The 14,479-nt window shown below is 40.0% G+C and overlaps 1 long non-coding RNA gene across 1 annotated transcript in view; it reads right to left on the bottom strand.

The window, feature by feature from the left end:
* Positions 1-701: 701 nt before the first annotated feature.
* Positions 702-14,479, bottom strand: part of LOC310766870 — a 28,974-nt gene continuing 15,196 nt past the window's right edge. Inside the window, exon 3 of the long non-coding RNA XR_014550482.1 lies at positions 702-773. This is a non-coding gene — a long non-coding RNA (uncharacterized lncRNA). The remainder of the gene's footprint in view (positions 774-14,479) is intronic.

The following is a 14,479-nucleotide window of genomic DNA, read 5'->3' on the forward strand; positions in this document are numbered from 1 at the left end:
CTGGAGAGCTGCTGCCAATCAGTGTAGACAATACTGAGTGGGATGGATCAATGGTCTGGCCGTTTCAGTTAGCAAATCTTATCACACACAAGACCATAGCCATGGACTGGGAGAGGTCAGACAACAGAGAATACTGAAATGTTGAAATCATAAATACCCTGCTTCATCAAAAAGAGGAAATGGAATAAAAATAGCACATAATGTTAATACCAAGGTGTACTTACTGTACTGGACCAGCTGGAAAGGGATGCCAGGAAGAGGGTTTCCCCAGCTAATGTCAGTGCCTGGGGAGCTCTCTTCTCTCTAGCTAGATGACCTCCAAAATTATGGAAATTCATCTCTTAACCCCACTCCAAATTCATAGTGGTGCTCTGGCTTTCCTGGAGCTGATTCAGCTGCTACAGAAGGCAGACCAGTAGCATCCATGCTATCGAAATAGCAGTGATTTCTCTTTCATCAAGAGAGGAAACTACCACTTCTTCTAGATTTAGAATATTATCTTCCCTGTGAAATGTGTCTACTAGCAGGACACGTAACCACAAATGGGAAGAAGCGGAATGATTATTGATGGGCACTGCTGAAAAGCAGCTTGTTGTGGATGGGCTGTCCAACACAGAAAGCGCCAGAGAGAGCGGGACAATAAATTCAGTTTTACTTGCTTTTAAAGGAGAAACTGCATGATTCGCACTTCTTGAACCGATGTATGAACTGAAGGTAGCTATCCTTTGAAATTCTCCACATTTTGCAAAGCAGTTCTCCAGCCAAACAATACACTAAAAGAAATATGCAAATATAGTAAGGCAAAATGTGCATGAAAGTGCATATATTAGTGAAAAAAACATACAAAAATGCATTATTGTTTGTAAAAAATATATATAGTCATCAAAACTGCATACAAAATATGTTTATTCAGAGAAATTCACACTTAAATGCTGATGATCCATTTGTTTTGTTTTTAAATTTCAGATTGCTGCATAAATGCAGAAAACTGAATTTAGATTGAAAAAAATAGGAAAAAACAGAGAGTTGAAAGTGGCAGATTTGTTCATCCCCGGTAGCCAATAGCATCATTAGTGTCAGAATCAGTCCAAAACTTTTTTCTGCCTGAGGCAAAGGATAAGATTGCACCTTATCCACACCCATTCCACCTACTGAAGCTTGCCAGACTGGCAGCTGGATCTTATTTAGCATCCTCCACTGTATCTGTGTGCAGCAAGCTAGGTACACAGTAGGCTGTGTGTAGCACAACTAGATTTTTCTTCCTCCAACAGAAGATCAGCAAGGAGACTGCCACCCATGCAACCCTCACACAATCCCAGCATTCATCTCAAACTGTCTAATTGTAGGGCCAATCCACTATGCTCTGAGAAGTGCAAAATCTCTGCAGCTCCTGCCATCCCTTCCTTTGCTATCCCTGTGCAGTGGCCACTTGTAAGTTCACAGCTGCACCTTGCAGTTGCTGCTTGTAAACAGTAGCTTCAAGGTGTCCTCTTGTCCCCTGTCACCCACCACTAGTGAGCAGGTAGACACAATGCAGCTAGTTACCTTGAACATCATTAGAACTATTTAAGGGAGACTTCTCTTATGGACAGATTTCCAAGAAATAAAAGTATTGTGGGATAATTTCTATTGCATTGTGATATATATAAAACTCCTGCAATGTACAGGTTCAGTGGTAAAACTGATGCACCAGGGCCTGGGAGACCTGGGTTCAAAACTTTATTCAACCATGAAGCTCACTCTATGACATGGGGATAACTGCTAAAGTTTTATTGTGGTGAATGATTTATGCTGTCTGCAATCATCTGTCCGCTTACATGAGAATAAGTTGCACCAAGATCACTTATTTCAGCCTGTACATTCCATGAAGGACCCCCCTCTTTCACAGAGCACCATAAGTATTCAGTCTTCCTAATAAATTAATAATTTGCCAGTTTCTTCCCATTCTGAAAGGTTCTTGGCCAGCACACATCACCTGGGACCAGAGAATCTCTAAGGACTCCATGACAAAGCACTTTGCCTAGTAAGCAGATGTTCGAGGGCATTTTGATGCCAGTTCATAAGTTTCCTTCTCATCTGTTTTGGTTCATCTGTCTACATCAGCCTTCCTCAACCTTCTACCATCCAAATGATTTGGACTACAGCTCCCATCAGTCCCAGCCAGGATGGCAAATGGTCAGGATGATGAGAGTTGTAGTTCAAAACACTGAGATGGCATCAAGTTGGGAAAGGCTGATAACACATCGCCTCCATGGTTTCTTGATGAATGTGTTGCTGTAAGCAGCCCAAATTCAATGCCTGCTGGCAACTGTGGCAACGTCCTTGCTCTCATATAACACATTTCAGAGCATACGCAACTGTGCTGCAGCACGGACTAAAGAGACTCTTTCCAGTTTGCCGCTTGCTGCTCTGGCAAGGTTCTGTACAGAGTTTAGCTCACTTTTGTTTGAAATGTTACAGTATCAAAATCTCCTGTCTCAACCGGATTGCGGGATTTTTGCAAATACTCTCCCTACCCAAGATGGTGACACACCTTCCAGTGTCAGAAAGCCAACCAATCACTGGCATTTTCCAACTTAGAGAGGGAAGCAGGGGTCTCTCTTTGTTGGTCTCACAGCTGGATTTAGCTAGGGTGTTTCCCAAGAAAGGAGGTTATTTCTCCTCCCTAATAGAATGCTATAGCTCTAGGGCAGGGATTTCCCTTCCCTTCATATAGAAAGGAAATAATCAGTCTTACAAATCCACTCACCTCTATATCGGTGGGTGGCAACTGTGCCTCAATAGTTTTCCAGCGTAGGGGTGGAGGTATGCCACCTCACCCCTGCATCATGGCTGGCCGCGTCACCTGTGCTGAGGGACAGCCCCAGCCAATCAGCCAGCAGGGTGGGTGTGGCTGCAAGCCATTTAATCTCAGCATGGCTGGCCAGCTCCCTCTTTCTTGCCTCTTCATCAGATCACCCTACCCACCCACCCTCTTTTCATGCTTTGCTCTGATATGACCTTGCTATGGCAAATGTTGGTTGCCATGTTGTTGGGGCCAGATAGGATTTTTTCCCACTTGGCAAATTGGCACTGGCCATTTAGTTTTTGCCTACCTAGTAGCAATCTTCACAACTTTTGTGAGGTTAGGCATTGGGTAAGACTTCATTTGGCTGGAGGGGAGGTTGTTGCCTTCGTCTGCCCCTCCTCAGGAAGGGTATCCTGTTAAAGAGATCAGCTGTGTGGATACTGTCCAAAGCCCAGTCGTGGGCTAGGGCCATGTCACAGCCTCTGCAGGGACCCCTCGGGGTGGTGCCACTCAGTGGTGTAGCGTGGGTTGTCAGCACCCGGGGCAAGGCAAGTAATTTGCGCCCCCTAACCCGTGGATTTGCGCCCCCTAACCCGTGGATTTGCGCCCCCTAACCCATGGATTTGCCCTAACCCCAGATGTTGCGCCCGGTGCGGCCCGCCCCCCCTGCACCCCCCACGCTACGCCACTGGTGCCACTATCTGATGTAAGTTATAGGGCACCCCCTATCAGTGGTTTACCCTTCCATGGACTTCCTGCAGGTGGGCAGGAGTCAAGATATAGCCTGGCTTCACCCCAGTGCCAAAACCAAACCACTCACATCTGTAACCAATAAAGTTGTGGCCTATTTGAACCCATAAGCCAAAATGCTCCGTGTCAGTGTGATTTATTGTTCTCCTGGGAACTTTGGGGCTCGAGTGCGTTGGTGCGCAACAGAGTGGGGAGGGGGGAAATAGTCGGCATTTTCTACTGACTGTGGTGCCAATTTTAAAAAATTACAATCTATCCTTTACAGAAATTTAATAAGTAATAATTAATAATGGGCCATCCCTGCTTCATAATCCACTGCAACATGGATGCAAATCACCCCATCTCCACTCACCAGCCTGATTATCTGATGAGCAGGGCATGGATGATTTGCACCCCCACTTCAGCACCGCAGTGGGGAGGGAAAATGCCCCTCCCTGCTAGAACAGAGAGGGCACATAAGAAGTATATGAAGCCGAAGCCCAGGAAATGGATATGTGAGTCCCTTTGTATTGCACAACTCCTCTTAGATATATTCTGAATGATCAAATACAACGGCCAGTGGACTTCTTTCAGAAAAATGTACAGGAAACATTTCCCCAAAGACATAATACAGAATCCATAACTGAAAGAAAGCTAACTGGCATTTCGTATTCAAACACAGTTCAGAATGTTTCATACAGAGCAGGTTGTTGTGACCAAGACACTAGCATATACCTATAAATACATGTGCAGTATAAATCTATGCAAGTTTATTCAGAAATAAGTAAACAGAAATAATGTAAAAATGAAGAGGATCACAGTCTTAGTTTGTCCCTAAGATAAAAACAAAATCACAAAATTGTGAAAATCATTAATGTTTGGAGTCTTCTCTCTCAGATTTTTGTGTTATCATTCAATAAATCTTCAGTGCTCATAAAAAAGGGACAAAACCTGTCCCTGTACTTTCTGCATATGTCTGAGCATCATTTGCAGGAAGCTATTTCACACTACCTCAGCTTGAAGAGTTGCTGTTTTTCACACTCACCAAGAAATAAGTGCATGTGAGAATAATACCTTTACAATTTTGAAATGTCCTCAGACTTTTAATCTCCAGGCCATCATCATCTGTGAACTCATCTCCCCCTCTCTTTTCACACTTAGAAAGAACAGGAATCATGCAATATCCCCATAAGGAAATATGAAAAGATGGGGTGGAGGGGCCATAGTGTGTAAATGTATCCTAATATAAATCCATACATTTATAAAACTGTACAGAAATCATAGATTGATGCATACAAATTGTCACACTGCTTCAATATAATCTAATCACACATCTGATGTCAAATTGAATGAATGTTTAATCAGAAATAAATCCCACTGAATTCAACAGGGCTTATGTCCAAGAAGTATATATAGGATTATAACCTTAGTCTGAATATTCATATTAGAAAACACACATGTGTAGCAAACCATCTTGGCAAGATTTGGCTCTGTGGTTCTCCATTACTGATTTATCTACCTTTCCTCCATGGATCTAAAAGCATCAAACAACCATCACTGTTTTATCCTCACAACAACCATGGGAGGTAGGCTAAATTCATGTAGCGACTTTCATGGATGAGTCAGGATTTGAAAACCCAAGGAAGCAAGGGATACTAGTCCAATAATCTAGCCACTACACAACAATGGCTCCCTTCCAGTCACTGATCCCTACCTCTAAACTAAAGTACTAAAAATCCCACAATGTCACCAATCTGGATCAAGATTAAGAGGTAAATGCTATGTAAACATATGCAAGTAAAGACTTTTCCGCTTCACATGCAGTTCTTTTGTAATGCTCATGTCCTTCCAAAGGATGAAATAAAACATGCATTGAAACAGCTGCCTTGAAAGAAAAACCAATATTCAGACACAGAGAGATAGAAAGTCTTAACTGGTAGTATAAATGGGAAGTGGAACAGAAAGAATCCTCATCTGCATCCTGTAAAGGCTGCTGGGGGTTATTATATCCTTACCATATTTAAACATATTTTACAACAAAATGTCACCTCTCTTTAACAAACAATTAGGGCAGGCTGCATGGAACTTCACAAACAGACTGTCTGAAAATCCCTTCCCTTCAATACATGCTACAGAACAGCCATCCAAACAACCAGACAAGCTGTCTCTATTGACATCTGTTCCCTTTTCAATATATGAATTATCCTCCTGGGTAATGCCATCTTCAGCTGCTTTAGCACTGATGCCATCTTACACATTACCTACTCCAATATTTCTGCCATCAGCTGCACAACAATTTTTATATTTCAGAAGCCCATAAGGGGGGGGGGAGTATCTGCCAGTGCCCAGCTTTGTATCACATTAGAAGTGGAATCCAGTTAAGAAGGGGCTAAACTTGCCACCCTCACTTCAGTGGCTGATTTCAACATGGTACAGAGCAAAGCTGCCCAAGCTCCATTTCCATTGATGTCCCCCATGCAGTACCAGCTCTACCATTGGGCAGAATGAGATAGGCACATCAGGCAGCTAATTTGCTGGAGGCCAGTGGTGAAAGGGCAACAAACTGTTATTTTATAAAGTATTGTTATTGCTGTATTTTTACCACCAGGGAAAGGAAGAGGAGCCTGTGGAGTTTTCTGTCTCGGTTATATAAAAAAGCCTAGGATATTGTGCACCTTGACTTAGAAGCAAGTTAAAAGCAAAAAGAAACTAAACACATACACACATAAAATCACTGCTCCTACAGCTTTATGCTTTGTGGTTCCTAAATCTATTGCCATTACTGTTACTGCAGGTGGAAAACAACAATATTCTCATCACACATTCCCACACTTGTTGGGTTGGGTTCGCTGTAGGCCACTGATTATTTTGCCTAGGTGCCTCTACTGAACTTTTTAGAAATAGAGCAGATCAAAAAAAGAGCACCAGGAGACATAAATATTCTTCTGCCTGCTGTGCAGAACTATTTGTACACGCAGCACTCCTGGACAAAGGAGCAAAAGATGCTGGGACAGACTCAATTGTAACAAACCATTTCTCTTCCAAAATGGTGAGTCAGGTCTTTCAAATGATTGTTATATTCTGAATGCAGCGTGCTCTTAGGTACATTAAACAAAGGAGAAGATGAGGTTGCCTTCAGTGCCCTGCATTGTCAAATGACAACAAAGCTGGCAGAATTTTGCCATTGGAATCTGTACAGCAATATCACAGACATTTACTATTTCTTTCATTTGTGGATGGCTTGACTCATGCAGCTAAATGACAGATTTACAGTTTACAGTAAAATTGCCTGCAATGTTATTGCATTGGTGCTGATGTATTTCAGCAAACACAGCTACAATGAATTTGAGCAATCAGCTGTCTACACAAACATCAAGACTCTTCAGCGGGAGCACAATGTAGTAGGCAACAAATACTGATGGAATTTCTCTTTGCATTCTGGAAGTCACTAATGAGGTTTATTCATTGAGAGTTGATGACACTCGTGGATAATATATGCAGTCAATCTCTTTACAAGGCAGCTTAGATGGGAAATGGCATTTCGCGTCATGAAACTGGCTCTTGATTGGCCCCAAATCAGAGGGTAATTGGGGTTTTGATTTCATGACATGGCTGCAGAAGTTCAGATGGAATTTGTAGGGGAAATGTGGCACCGAGTGAAAGGGGGCTCTTTAATATGATCTGTACCCTCAAGTGGATTTTTATCTTCCATCTGAGATACAATTCTGTTATGGCGCATCATTTATTATTTTTGCATATATTTGAAATTCTTACGGCCAAGTGGCTTAAACAATAAACACGAAGATGCTGATAGCATGTGAATATGTTAAGGGACAAGATGACAGCAAGATGATGGGTGCCATCATTTATAATTTCTTGAACACTTATAACTTGCTAAGCATCTTACAGGGCTTTTATGCACTTACTATTTATAGTGGCATAGTTGCTGTTTAATCTGACATTTTAAAAGATGATTTTGTGGTTGATTGTCTTTGCCTTTGGTCACATGTTGCTGTTATTAGAGATCGAGTGTGGGGTATTCTTCTCCACACTAATAGTAGGTTGGCCCTGAACTGAAAAGAAATTCAGCAGCCATAGTCACATCCTTATGTTCTTCCAGGATCTGATCATCTCCTCCGTGACATCACCATGGAACTCATGACATCATGCTCCAGTACATGTGCATGCTCCAGTGATGAGTATGCACACAGGAATAGTCCTTTCATTGCATCATCATCATCATCATCATCATTATTATTATTAAATGTCTAATATTCTGGAATTCTAATATTGAGGGACTAGAAAAGATTAGAAAATGAAATACATGTCTGCCTGAGTTTGGCAAACCCGTTTGTGGTGAATAAGTTTTGTTTGCAGCTAATGACTGCTGTCATGGCTAGTACTTCAACTCAGTACCATTGTCTGTATCTGTCATATACCATCTCTGAACTGAGGTTGCAAACTAACGTCTTACACCAGTCAGAGGGAAAAGGTGTGAAACAGATGTTTCCCAAACCACGCCCACCAACCTCAATCCTGTCCACACAGAAACTGGAACAATGGTTGTACACATGCCACACAAATGAAAATATCGGGGATCCATTACAGACCTTTCACAAAAGTCAGATTTTTTTTCCCCAGCAGCAGCAGAAGTGTGTTTTTAAACACATTATTTCAGAATACTAGCTGAATAATGATGGTGCTGTGTGGTAGCATGGCCCCAAAATGGGAAAAACCAGCAACTAGACCACCATAAATGATAAGTACAGAAAGGCCTCCAGGTACATGAGGCCTGTTGTAGGTTTGCATTGTAAAAAGAGGATTCACTCTTCAGCACCTTCTTGAAAGATATTTGTGAGAGGCGGAATTTCGAAGATAGTGACCAGTCAGCAATATGATCATATTCTCAGCAACTGGTGAAATGTACCTTCCGTAAGTATTCCTTTGTTTGCAGCTTGTGGAGTGATGCAAGCATCTCTGGGATCCTAGAAAATCACACACTCACACCAGTGAGCTACATGTGAATCTTTTAATCTTTGCATAGATTAAAGCAAAATATGTAAGTCTTTCAACTCTATCACATGATCACGCCCACTTAGAAATGAGTAAACTTATAGAGCAAATGATTGTGAAAACTCCCAAATAGATATTGCATTTCATATTTTTTGGGGGGGGAGGGGGGGAGATAACACACAAAACCAAAAGAGCTTGTACGCTTTGTGTTGGTTATGGCTAGACTTGTTAATACACAAAAACAGAAAAGTTGTCCATAGGCTTTTGGTACAGTAAGTTCCAAAAACAGCAGTAAGAAAGAAAGTTACCCATAAATGTAATCAAAAGGCTAACAAAACCAGGATAATATTTGGCTGTGTTGAATGACTATTTCTCATACTGGAAATAATATTATGATGCATCTGCAATTTTAAAAGGTACATTTCTATGTGAAAAAATTAACTGTGGGTAAGGGCACAAATAGAAATTATGAAGATTGGGGTTAACATATAGGTCTGTACTTGTGGGCGGTCAGCATTATAATTTACAGTTTTTAGCACTGGCACTAAGGTACTGGAAAAGGGTACCATTCTGCTTTCTTTGTAGCAAAAAAACAAAAAAGATGCTATTTTGTTGTTGAACAGTTTGTGGCTTAAAGTTTTGCACTACAGAGCTTCATAATAGAAAGGAAAAGGAACAATAGGTACTGACATCATGGCTCAGTGTATTCAAAACATGGATTGGCACCTGGAGTGTAGTGGAAATATCCTAAAAATCATATTGAAATCAATTTCAGGAGTTCGGCTTTACAAGCTCTACACTATTGCCCCAAGGAATAAATAAAACTCCAGAGAAAAATGCAAGCTATGTAAATATCCCAAGAGACTCTCAGAGGCATGAAATACAAGCACTTTTATACATAGCCATGTTTGTTAGCAACAAGTAAGCAATCAGCTGCTTTTAGCAAAATAAAAATTTGGTATCGTATCATTTAACACAGAGATGGTGCAGAACAATGAGAGTGGAGCTCTAAGGGTGAAATCCAAAGATCTTCAGCTCTAAGAACTCTGCATCTGCTCACTTTTCAGAACGAAAGCAAGGAGATGAGTAGTACAATGTAGTACAATGAGTAGTACAAGGAGTACAATACATTCCAGTTTTGATGGGGTCCCTTGTGATGCACAGCACTCATTTTTATTTGAAACTATTCTATTTTTCCATCCTTCCCACAATTAAATCGAGAAGGATAGTTATCTGAAGGTCTGTGAACCAATGAGAATTACTCCCCAAATATTGTGTTTAGGATTGGCTTGTTAGCCTACTATAACACACAATGGCAATACAGACTTTTAACACAGTTGCTCCAATCCAATGCCCCAGTACAGGAACGCAGCTTATTGGAAACTTATTCAGTAAACATTATTCAGTTCAATGGATAAAAGAAACAACCAAGGGATGTATGTGCAGAGCCTCTCATTCCATGAAAACAAATGGAGAAACCCTTGCAGATCAAAATGTCTGTATCCATATCTCCACCAGTGTGCTCACAGAAATTCAGTGGTACAAGTTTATTATGACTATGGAATATTTTACAGCAAACTACCTCATAGACACCCCATTGGAGGAGTGTTACAGAGACAGAGAAACCTTTGTCTCTGTTGATTACTGCATTTTTAATTTGTGTATTCACAATAAATGCAATCACGTTGTGGAATAACAACAAACCTTCAATCTCAATCATGTCTTAAGGTTCACTTTGAAAGCTTTACTTTCAATACTGGCAAACCCAAAAGAGCATCCAGATGAAGAAGCGCAATTTATATCCAATTTACCTACATGCAATGAATTTTAACACCTTTTAGTGAAAGTTTGATATATTTATCTTGTTTATTTTATTATTAACGGAGAACATTATTTTTCCATTACTTGTGCAATCCAAGCAACATGTTGCTATAATAGAAAAGGAGAGAGATCAACAGAATGTGTCACTTCTCAGGTTAAAGCTCTGCCTTAGGAAGAATAATTATCATATTATACTGTGGGTGACATGTAGTGGTATAATGGCTGTCACAGTAGTGGGAATATTACAAAGGTTTGCAAGCAAACAGAATGAATAATTGAAAACACAGTACTTTTATCTTCGCGTGTTGGGTGGGGGAGAGACCAATATTTTGTGGTGCATCAAGTTATTCAGTTTATTCTCATGAAATCTGAATGTCTTGATCAATACAAAAACAACAATAATGCCTGTACTTTGATTTAAACACCAAATAACATTAATAAATATTCTTGGGAAGCAAAGATGTACCTCTGTTTAATCAGCACTTATTAAAATTTTATTCCCTATAGTTATTCAACAGGATCCATGGTATAAGAACGTAATTACAAAAATCAGATTTGAGCTCATTTGACAACAGAAGGGTTTTTATGGTGACCTATCTCCAAATGTTCCTATTTGTAATTAAATGCAGCAATCAGCAGTAAGGATTTTGAAGCTGTTTTAGTAGTTCCGCTATTCTGCTTAACATGTGGCACCCGTAATAATTAAAATGATACTAACACATGCACAATTTTATGGCCCTTATGGTGCAACCCATTATGCCAAATAAGGGCCTCTGTTTTCACAGCATACTGCACATGGTCTCATTACACCCACTTTTCTTTTCCTGTCTTCACACTAACAACTGTTAAAGTGAATCAACACACGAAACGTACTCTAACAGCTTAGTGTTTATGATATGTGTGCTGTTAGTCAGTGAACAGGAAAATCTAAACATTTACTGTTTATGTAAAGAATAGCGCTAGTGTTAGTGAATTGCTCGGGTCTGCTTACTTTATTATCCAGATCAAACGTACCGGTGGGTTTTCCCCGGCACCTATATTTCCCCGTGGTCTTACTCTTGTGTGTTGGCAAGCTGATTTGAATTTGCAGAGCCTCTGTTAAACTTAAACCCACCCACCCCCCTCTAAAGCCAATGATTTCTGGATTAGCTTTTCTTAAAAAAAATAAATGAATAATTTTGTAATTATGCAGCTACTCAAAGACCCCCCTACACTCATTTTACAGTCATCAATTCTGAATGGTTTCCAGTCTCTCTGGTCTGGGATGCCATCCAAAGTAGGTCCCCCAGGTGAAACACCAATGGATTGAACTAAATCTAGCCTCCGCATTTTCTATTATAGCTCTTTGTGAACATTAGTTGAAAGTTCAGATAAGCAGCATAACTACCCATCATTCGGCGAAGGTCCCACCTTTTTCCTCCTTCTGCTGTGGCTACTTAATCCTAACAGTTTCTGAAATTTGCCACATTATCACTGTAATGGAAAAGAATCCAGAGTCTAAATGAGAAAAGCATTTTACCTCAATTGATTTCAGCCCTATACTGGAAGTATGTCATCAGAAAAGGACACTGTTCCGTTTAGATTGTAGATACCACACACAAATATCATTGGGGGGGGGTAACATTGTGCAGGATTACAATTAAGATGCCAATTAAGTGTGTGTGTGTGTGTGTGTGTGTGTGTGTGTGTGTCTATTTATAATTGAGTTTTCAATTATAGCACGTTAAGACCCATAAAATGACAAAACACTGTACCAATGCAAAGAGGGTTTTCTAGCAGGATCCTTTCGGAATTAGAATGACCAAAATTAAAATTTGAATATTAAAAGACTGTGGCACCAATATAATGTACTGATTTTTCACTCAGCGAGTGCTAAGATTCTGGTCATTGTGCATGTATTTCCTGGTGCAGCAAGTCTTAGGGTACATTTTCAGGGCATCTTCTCATGCTGGTACTTCCTCTCCCCACACACAAAAGATGTGTCCATCCATCCTCCACTTCAGCAAAGCCAGTGAAAAGCCAGCCATGCAGATTCCCCAGCCCATTCTGCTCCATCTAATTCACTATGAGCTGTGTAGAAGGGAATGGAAGAGCATTTCATCTCCCAAACTTCTCAGACCCCTGCCTTCCCTCTCTCTTCATCATAACTTCTTGAGCCCATGATTTAAACATATGATCCCCTAAAAAGCGTGAAGAGTGTTGTGACCCATTTTTGCCCTTGTCTCATATACTTTCATCCTTTTCTAAATAACAGACAAAGGGTACCATTAAGGGCATCCAAAAGACATGATTCTGTTTGAACTTGAGGTCCTTGGTTCTTTTTTTTTTTAATCTTGGATGAAAAACGAATGTTTGTGATCAGCACAACCACTTGCTAACCCATGATCAAAAGCAAATAACCCACTTTGTTTGTTTCTTACTGCAAATGAATTAAATTAGATGCCATTAAGAGAACTCGCTGTTTATATCCTTGTTTCAGCAGTGGTAGTATTTGAAGTTTCCTGCAGTAAGTTCATTACTCGTATTTTGTCCAGAATTAGTGAAGCGTGCTGAAAATTGCTAATGACAGATGTTTCTCCACTCTGTCACACTTCTTGTATCATTTGATTTGGAAAGCAACATACGGTGTTCTGCTCTATCAGTATGTCACAGACTGTCTGTAAACAGCTGGTCATAACTCAGTTCAGTGAAAACCATTACTTTCCAATGAAGTGCTGGACACCCTCCAAATTGCATTTTGGCATGGCCTAGGCTGCTTAATGCACAAAGTTCTTCTGTTCCGAGGTTACCTAAGGAAGGATTCCCTCTCCTTCTCCCTTCCCCCACAACCTTCTTCAGCTTGTGTCATAAAAATAAATGCCTTTTAAAACAGTAACTAGAAACTAAATGCATGATCTCTTTAAAAGGCTATTTTTCCCCCTCTCGAGACAGAGCATGAAATCTCTCCAACACTGCTCCAGTGTTAAATAATGAAAATAATAATGATGACAAAATAATAATAATAATATCATCATCTTCTTTTCATCACTATTTTTGTTTGTGGTTAGGTTGTATATTAGCATGACTAGGGCACATAAAACAAGCACAGATTGAAATGTCTCCTGTCAAATAGCAGTGGCACTAACATTGCTATGACTCTGGGGCAATTCAAAAAATCTTAATTACAATGAATCCTATTAAACACAACTCCAAAAAAAAAAATGAGATAGGAAACAAACATTGCAGTTGGATCTTCTTACCATAGACAAGAATTCGGGCTTAGTTTAAGAACTAACATATATCTATGTAAAAAGGTTGGGTGCATATGGTATGTTTGAGCCAAGAACGTGCAATTTTATAGTAGTTAACTTTTATAAATGAAACTGAAAACTCTGAAAAGTTCCTACATGCACCTTCATCTATCTTTGATTGACTTCACCCATCAAGTGATGCATTGCACATGTGAAACAGCCACCACAGATCAAATACCACATAGGGAGTGTTCATTATCACACAATATTTTTCAATAGAAGCCATTTCTTTTCTATTGTGAGGGCTTTGAGGACTGTAACACATGACTATAGGGATGCCCAGTGGCCCTTTCTATAGGAAATGGTTTACCACAGTAACCATAGCATAGTAACCAGGTAGATCTACCATTAGCACAAGTTTAACACAGTCTTTAAGAGTCTATGGATGATAATATGGTTATGCTTCCATTAGGGTTATATATCCATAATCCAAGCAGCACTCTGTCACAAGGTTAATGTATTTTTTTTACCTTATTCTAACATTTTCCCAAGAACTTCCAAATAACAGGTTGTTGTCTTTCACTGTTTATCTAAGAGCACCTACTATGATTCACAACTCAGTGGAATTTGAACCTTTTTCAAACAATTGTGGATCACAACTCACTCAAGCTGATCAAACTAAGAAATGAACTAGATATCAAGTTTTTAAGGATAGTGCTAAATAAGATTCACAAAAAGTACATTAAAACCAGCATGCTGATATAGGTCTGTAAAGGATACAGTGGACATTTCTGTCTAGAAATGTTGATTAGGATGGTGACTAATATGTCTATATTATACTGTCCTAGAATATAAACTCAGCTCCCTGCTGAGAGAAAGATCCTGCAGGGCCAACTGG

The sequence above is a fragment of the Podarcis filfolensis genome (genome assembly GCF_964270895.1).
Source record: "Podarcis filfolensis genome assembly, chromosome: 7".
In the NCBI taxonomy this organism is placed as follows: domain Eukaryota; kingdom Metazoa; phylum Chordata; class Lepidosauria; order Squamata; family Lacertidae; genus Podarcis; species Podarcis filfolensis.